This window comes from Oncorhynchus mykiss, chromosome 16 (genome assembly GCF_057628025.1).
Source record: "Oncorhynchus mykiss isolate SJ-2025 chromosome 16, ASM5762802v1, whole genome shotgun sequence".
Lineage (NCBI taxonomy): Eukaryota > Metazoa > Chordata > Actinopteri > Salmoniformes > Salmonidae > Oncorhynchus > Oncorhynchus mykiss.
The window spans coordinates 73,745,675-73,752,642 of record NC_143037.1 but is presented as its reverse complement, the minus strand read 5'-3'; the positions used below and the strand labels follow the sequence as shown (position 1 = coordinate 73,752,642).

Below are 6,968 nucleotides of genomic sequence, written 5' to 3'. Positions count from 1 at the left end.
GCCGTGATCGTATAGTGGTTAGTACTCTGCGTTGTGGTCGCAGCAACCCCGGTTCGAATCCGGGTCACGGCACTGCAATGTAATTTTAGAAGGGTTGTTTTTTGAATGAGTTAAGACTTACTATGCAAGCTAAGAAACTCAGCAACTCTGCCGTTTGACAAAGTTCCCCACCATATTGTAGGTTAATTACTTACACGAAATGATTAATCTGCTGTTTCAGACGTTTTTAAAATTTTTAAGCTCCAGAGCCAAATGAGAAATGCAGTGTCCTCGAACGACCAACATTATGAAGAAATAGTGTATGATTCTGAATGTTCACTCATATCTCGCGACCCACCTATGACATGTTAATAACCGCTTTGGGTCCCAAATCATAGTTTAAGAATTCATGTCAGAGGTTCTTGAGTTTATTCATCTCGAGACCCAAATGAAAAATGTACTGTCCTCGAATGATCATAGTTACGAAGAAATAGTATGTGATTACCATTGATTACTGATATCTCGCTACCCACCTCTCACCAGTGTTGCCAACTTAGCGACTTTGTCGCTATATTTAGGAGGTATTCAGAAAAAAGACAAGAATCGACAGAAGAAAGTTCAATTGTAGTTCTAAACATACTTAGGGTGTTTTTTACTCACTTTTTGTCTCTCCCGAGACGTTATTCCTCTCTCCTACAGCGTCAATCACAATTACATCCACTTGGCCAATTATGAAAATGATGTGATGACGTCATTTAGCGACTTCTAGCTACTTTTAGGACCAGCAATAGCTACTTTCCTTCCTGAGGATTTGGCAACACTGCCTCTCACATGCTCAGGCCCACTTTGCGTCCCAAAACGTAGCTTAAGAAACCCTGTTGCTAGACAATTGAAGGTGTCTGTATCGTTTCCAATATTAGTAAAAGACATCTCTTTTGTGATGTGATTTTGCTAGACAGAGATGTGGGTTAAATTAATGAGACTGGTTTGATTCAAATAGGTGTGGGTGTTCACATCTGCAACATATATGACTTTTATGGGTGCTGTGGCTTAGTTGGTTAAAGTGCCTGTCTAGTAAACAGGAGATCCTGAGTTCAAATCTCAGCAGTACCTTTTTATTGTTCACATTGGTGGAGAAGGTCAGAGGGGAGGGCACTCAGGTTTTCTCACCAATGGGTTTAGAGAATTAGAGATGACGTGAGGAGGATGCAATTGAGATATTCCAATGTCACGGAAAAAGGGCACTTTTTGAATGAGAAAAAACCTACCGACTGTGTAAAGCTCCACTGTTTCTTCAGTTTATTCATTATCGAGACCAAAATGAAAAGAGTTTAGCCAGCTTGTGCACATCACTTTCACAGCTTTACAAAGCCAGCTCTTGAAGCCGGCCGTGATCGTATAGTGGTTAGTACTCTGCGTTGTGGTCGCAGCAACCCCGGTTCGAATCCGGGTCAAGGCAATGTAACTTTAGAAGGGTTGTTTTTTGAATGAGTTAATACTTACTATGCAAGCTAAGAAACTCAGCAACTCTGCCGTTTGACAAAGTTCCCCACCATATTGTAGGTTAATTACTTACACGAAATGATTCATCTGCTGTTTCAGACGTTTTTACAATTTTTAAGCTCCAGAGCCAAATGAGAAATGCAGTGTCCTCGAACGACCAACATTATGAAGAAATAGTGTATGATTCTGAATGTTCACTCATATCTCGCGACCCACCTATGACATGTTAATAACCGCTTTGGGTCCCAAATCATAGTTTAAGAATTCATGTCAGAGGTTCTTGAGTTTATTCATCTCGAGACCCAAATGAAAAATGTACTGTCCTCGAATGATCATAGTTACGAAGAAATAGTATGTGATTACCATTGATTACTGATATCTCGCTACCCACCTCTCACCAGTGTTGCCAACTTAGCGACTTTGTCGCTATATTTAGGAGGTATTCAGAAAAAAGACAAGAATCGACAGAAGAAAGTTCAATTGTAGTTCTAAACATACTTAGGGTGTTTTTTACTCACTTTTTGTCTCTCCCGAGACGTTATTCCTCTCTCCTACAGCGTCAATCACAATTACATCCACTTGGCCAATTATGAAAATGATGTGATGACGTCATTTAGCGACTTCTAGCTACTTTTAGGACCAGCAATAGCTACTTTCCTTCCTGAGGATTTGGCAACACTGCCTCTCACATGCTCAGGCCCACTTTGCGTCCCAAAACGTAGCTTAAGAAACCCTGTTGCTAGACAATTGAAGGTGTCTGTATCGTTTCCAATATTAGTAAAAGACATCTCTTTTGTGATGTGATTTTGCTAGACAGAGATGTGGGTTAAATTAATGAGACTGGTTTGATTCAAATAGGTGTGGGTGTTCACATCTGCAACATATATGACTTTTATGGGTGCTGTGGCTTAGTTGGTTAAAGTGCCTGTCTAGTAAACAGGAGAACCTGAGTTCAAATCTCAGCAGTACCTTTTTATTGTTCACATTGGTGGAGAAGGTCAGAGGGGAGGGCACTCAGGTTTTCTCACCAATGGGTTTAGAGAATTAGAGATGACGTGAGGAGGATGCAATTGAGATATTCCAATGTCACGGAAAAAGGGCACTTTTTGAATGAGAAAAAACCTACCGACTGTGTAAAGCTCCACTGTTTCTTCAGTTTATTCATTATCGAGACCAAAATGAAAAGAGTTTAGCCAGCTTGTGCACATCACTTTCACAGCCTATGTAGGCTTTACAAAGCCAGCTCTTGTAGCCGGCCGTGATCGTATAGTGGTTAGTACTCTGCGTTGTGGTCGCAGCAACCCCGGTTCGAATCCGGGTCACGGCACTGCAATGTAATTTTAGAAGGGTTGTTTTTTGAATGAGTTAAGACTTACTATGCAAGCTAAGAAACTCAGCAACTCTGCCGTTTGACAAAGTTCCCCACCATATTGTAGGTTAATTACTTACACGAAATGATTAATCTGCTGTTTCAGACGTTTTTACAATTTTTAAGCTCCAGAGCCAAATGAGAAATGCAGTGTCCTCGAACGACCAACATTATGAAGAAATAGTGTATGATTCTGAATGTTCACTCATATCTCGCGACCCACCTATGACATGTTAATAACCGCTTTGGGTCCCAAATCATAGTTTAAGAATTCATGTCAGAGGTTCTTGAGTTTATTCATCTCGAGACCCAAATGAAAAATGTACTGTCCTCGAATGATCATAGTTACGAAGAAATAGTATGTGATTACCATTGATTACTGATATCTCGCTACCCACCTCTCACCAGTGTTGCCAACTTAGCGACTTTGTCGCTATATTTAGGAGGTATTCAGAAAAAAGACAAGAATCGACAGAAGAAAGTTCAATTGTAGTTCTAAACATACTTAGGGTGTTTTTTACTCACTTTTTGTCTCTCCCGAGACGTTATTCCTCTCTCCTACAGCGTCAATCACAATTACATCCACTTGGCCAATTATGAAAATGATGTGATGACGTCATTTAGCGACTTCTAGCTACTTTTAGGACCAGCAATAGCTACTTTCCTTCCTGAGGATTTGGCAACACTGCCTCTCACATGCTCAGGCCCACTTTGCGTCCCAAAACGTAGCTTAAGAAACCCTGTTGCTAGACAATTGAAGGTGTCTGTATCGTTTCCAATATTAGTAAAAGACATCTCTTTTGTGATGTGATTTTGCTAGACAGAGATGTGGGTTAAATTAATGAGACTGGTTTGATTCAAATAGGTGTGGGTGTTCACATCTGCAACATATATGACTTTTATGGGTGCTGTGGCTTAGTTGGTTAAAGTACCTGTCTAGTAAACAGGAGATCCTGAGTTCAAATCTCAGCAGTACCTTTTTATTGTTCACATTGGTGGAGAAGGTCAGAGGGGAGGGCACTCAGGTTTTCTCACCAATGGGTTTAGAGAATTAGAGATGACGTGAGGAGGATGCAATTGAGATATTCCAATGTCACGGAAAAAGGGCACTTTTTGAATGAGAAAAAACCTACCGACTGTGTAAAGCTCCACTGTTTCTTCAGTTTATTCATTATCGAGACCAAAATGAAAAGAGTTTAGCCAGCTTGTGCACATCACTTTCACAGCCTATGTAGGCTTTACAAAGCCAGATCTTGAAGCCGGCCGTGATCGTATAGTGGTTAGTACTCTGCGTTGTGGTCGCAGCAACCCCGGTTCGAATCCGGGTCACGGCACTGCAATGTAATTTTAGAAGGGTTGTTTTTTGAATGAGTTAAGACTTACTATGCAAGCTAAGAAACTCAGCAACTCTGCCGTTTGACAAAGTTCCCCACCATATTGTAGGTTAATTACTTACACGAAATGATTAATCTGCTGTTTCAGACGTTTTTACAATTTTTAAGCTCCAGAGCCAAATGAGAAATGCAGTGTCCTCGAACGACCAACATTATGAAGAAATAGTGTATGATTCTGAATGTTCACTCATATCTCGCGACCCACCTATGACATGTTAATAACCGCTTTGGGTCCCAAATCATAGTTTAAGAATTCATGTCAGAGGTTCTTGAGTTTATTCATCTCGAGACCCAAATGAAAAATGTACTGTCCTCGAATGATCATAGTTACGAAGAAATAGTATGTGATTACCATTGATTACTGATATCTCGCTACCCACCTCTCACCAGTGTTGCCAACTTAGCGACTTTGTCGCTATATTTAGGAGGTATTCAGAAAAAAGACAAGAATCGACAGAAGAAAGTTCAATTGTAGTTCTAAACATACTTAGGGTGTTTTTTACTCACTTTTTGTCTCTCCCGAGACGTTATTCCTCTCTCCTACAGCGTCAATCACAATTACATCCACTTGGCCAATTATGAAAATTATGTGATGACGTCATTTAGCGACTTCTAGCTACTTTTAGGACCAGCAATAGCTACTTTCCTTCCTGAGGATTTGGCAACACTGCCTCTCACATGCTCAGGCCCACTTTGCGTCCCAAAACGTAGCTTAAGAAACCCTGTTGCTAGACAATTGAAGGTGTCTGTATCGTTTCCAATATTAGTAAAAGACATCTCTTTTGTGATGTGATTTTGCTAGACAGAGATGTGGGTTAAATTAATGAGACTGGTTTGATTCAAATAGGTGTGGGTGTTCACATCTGCAACATATATGACTTTTATGGGTGCTGTGGCTTAGTTGGTTAAAGTGCCTGTCTAGTAAACAGGAGATCCTGAGTTCAAATCTCAGCAGTACCTTTTTATTGTTCACATTGGTGGAGAAGGTCAGAGGGGAGGGCACTCAGGTTTTCTCACCAATGGATTTAGAGAATTAGAGATGACGTGAGGAGGATGCAATTGAGATATTCCAATGTCACGGAAAAAGGGCACTTTTTGAATGAGAAAAAACCTACCGACTGTGTAAAGCTCCACTGTTTCTTCAGTTTATTCATTATCGAGACCAAAATGAAAAGAGTTTAGCCAGCTTGTGCACATCACTTTCACAGCCTATGTAGGCTTTACAAAGCCAGCTCTTGTAGCCGGCCGTGATCGTATAGTGGTTAGTACTCTGCGTTGTGGTCGCAGCAACCCCGGTTCGAATCCGGGTCACGGCACTGCAATGTAATTTTAGAAGGGTTGTTTTTTGAATGAGTTAAGACTTACTATGCAAGCTAAGAAACTCAGCAACTCTGCCGTTTGACAAAGTTCCCCACCATATTGTAGGTTAATTACTTACACGAAATGATTCATCTGCTGTTTCAGACGTTTTTACAATTTTTAAGCTCCAGAGCCAAATGAGAAATGCAGTGTCCTCGAACGACCAACATTATGAAGAAATAGTATATGATTCTGAATGTTCACTCATATCTCGCGACCCACCTATGACATGTTAATAACCGCTTTGGGTCCCAAATCATAGTTTAAGAATTCATGTCAGAGGTTCTTGAGTTTATTCATCTCGAGACCCAAATGAAAAATGTACTGTCCTCGAATGATCATAGTTACGAAGAAATAGTATGTGATTACCATTGATTACTGATATCTCGCTACCCACCTCTCACCAGTGTTGCCAACTTAGCGACTTTGTCGCTATATTTAGTGAGTATTCAGAAAAAAGACAAGAATCGACAGAAGAAAGTTCAATTGTAGTTCTAAACATACTTAGGGTGTTTTTTACTCACTTTTTGTCTCTCCCGAGACGTTATTCCTCTCTCCTACAGCGTCAATCACAATTACATCCACTTGGCCAATTATGAAAATGATGTGATGACGTCATTTAGCGACTTCTAGCTACTTTTAGGACCAGCAATAGCTACTTTCCTTCCTGAGGATTTGGCAACACTGCCTCTCACATGCTCAGGCCCACTTTGCGTCCCAAAACGTAGCTTAAGAAACCCTGTTGCTAGACAATTGAAGGTGTCTGTATCGTTTCCAATATTAGTAAAAGACATCTCTTTTGTGATGTGATTTTGCTAGACAGAGATGTGGGTTAAATTAATGAGACTGGTTTGATTCAAATAGGTGTGGGTGTTCACATCTGCAACATATATGACTTTTATGGGTGCTGTGGCTTAGTTGGTTAAAGTGCCTGTCTAGTAAACAGGAGATCCTGAGTTCAAATCTCAGCAGTACCTTTTTATTGTTCACATTGGTGGAGAAGGTCAGAGGGGAGGGCACTCAGGTTTTCTCACCAATGGGTTTAGAGAATTAGAGATGACGTGAGGAGGATGCAATTGAGATATTCCAATGTCACGGAAAAAGGGCACTTTTTGAATGAGAAAAAACCTACCGACTGTGTAAAGCTCCACTGTTTCTTCAGTTTATTCATTATCGAGACCAAAATGAAAAGAGTTTAGCCAGCTTGTGCACATCACTTTCACAGCTTTACAAAGCCAGCTCTTGAAGCCGGCCGTGATCGTATAGTGGTTAGTACTCTGCGTTGTGGTCGCAGCAACCCCGGTTCGAATCCGGGTCATGGCAATGTAACTTTAGAAGGGTTGTTTTTTGAATGAGTTAATACT

At 40.7% G+C, this 6,968-nt stretch overlaps 8 non-coding genes across 8 annotated transcripts; all 8 read left to right on the top strand.

Annotated features, from left to right (window-relative positions):
* trnah-gug (transfer RNA histidin (anticodon GUG)) lies at positions 1–72 on the top strand. Its single transcript has one exon. It is a non-coding gene; the product is annotated as a tRNA-His (tRNA).
* Positions 73–1,018: 946 nt separating this feature from the next.
* Positions 1,019–1,092, top strand: trnat-agu (transfer RNA threonine (anticodon AGU)). The gene has a single exon. It is a non-coding gene; the product is annotated as a tRNA-Thr (tRNA).
* A 1,287-nt stretch (positions 1,093–2,379) lies between these two features.
* trnat-agu (transfer RNA threonine (anticodon AGU)) lies at positions 2,380–2,453 on the top strand. Its single transcript has one exon. It is a non-coding gene; the product is annotated as a tRNA-Thr (tRNA).
* Positions 2,454–2,737: 284 nt separating this feature from the next.
* trnah-gug (transfer RNA histidin (anticodon GUG)) lies at positions 2,738–2,809 on the top strand. The gene has a single exon. It is a non-coding gene; the product is annotated as a tRNA-His (tRNA).
* Positions 2,810–4,113: 1,304 nt separating this feature from the next.
* Positions 4,114–4,185, top strand: trnah-gug (transfer RNA histidin (anticodon GUG)). Its single transcript has one exon. It is a non-coding gene; the product is annotated as a tRNA-His (tRNA).
* A 946-nt stretch (positions 4,186–5,131) lies between these two features.
* trnat-agu (transfer RNA threonine (anticodon AGU)) lies at positions 5,132–5,205 on the top strand. The gene has a single exon. It is a non-coding gene; the product is annotated as a tRNA-Thr (tRNA).
* A 284-nt stretch (positions 5,206–5,489) lies between these two features.
* Positions 5,490–5,561, top strand: trnah-gug (transfer RNA histidin (anticodon GUG)). The gene has a single exon. It is a non-coding gene; the product is annotated as a tRNA-His (tRNA).
* Positions 5,562–6,507: 946 nt separating this feature from the next.
* Positions 6,508–6,581, top strand: trnat-agu (transfer RNA threonine (anticodon AGU)). Its single transcript has one exon. It is a non-coding gene; the product is annotated as a tRNA-Thr (tRNA).
* The last annotated feature ends 387 nt before the right edge of the window (positions 6,582–6,968 follow it).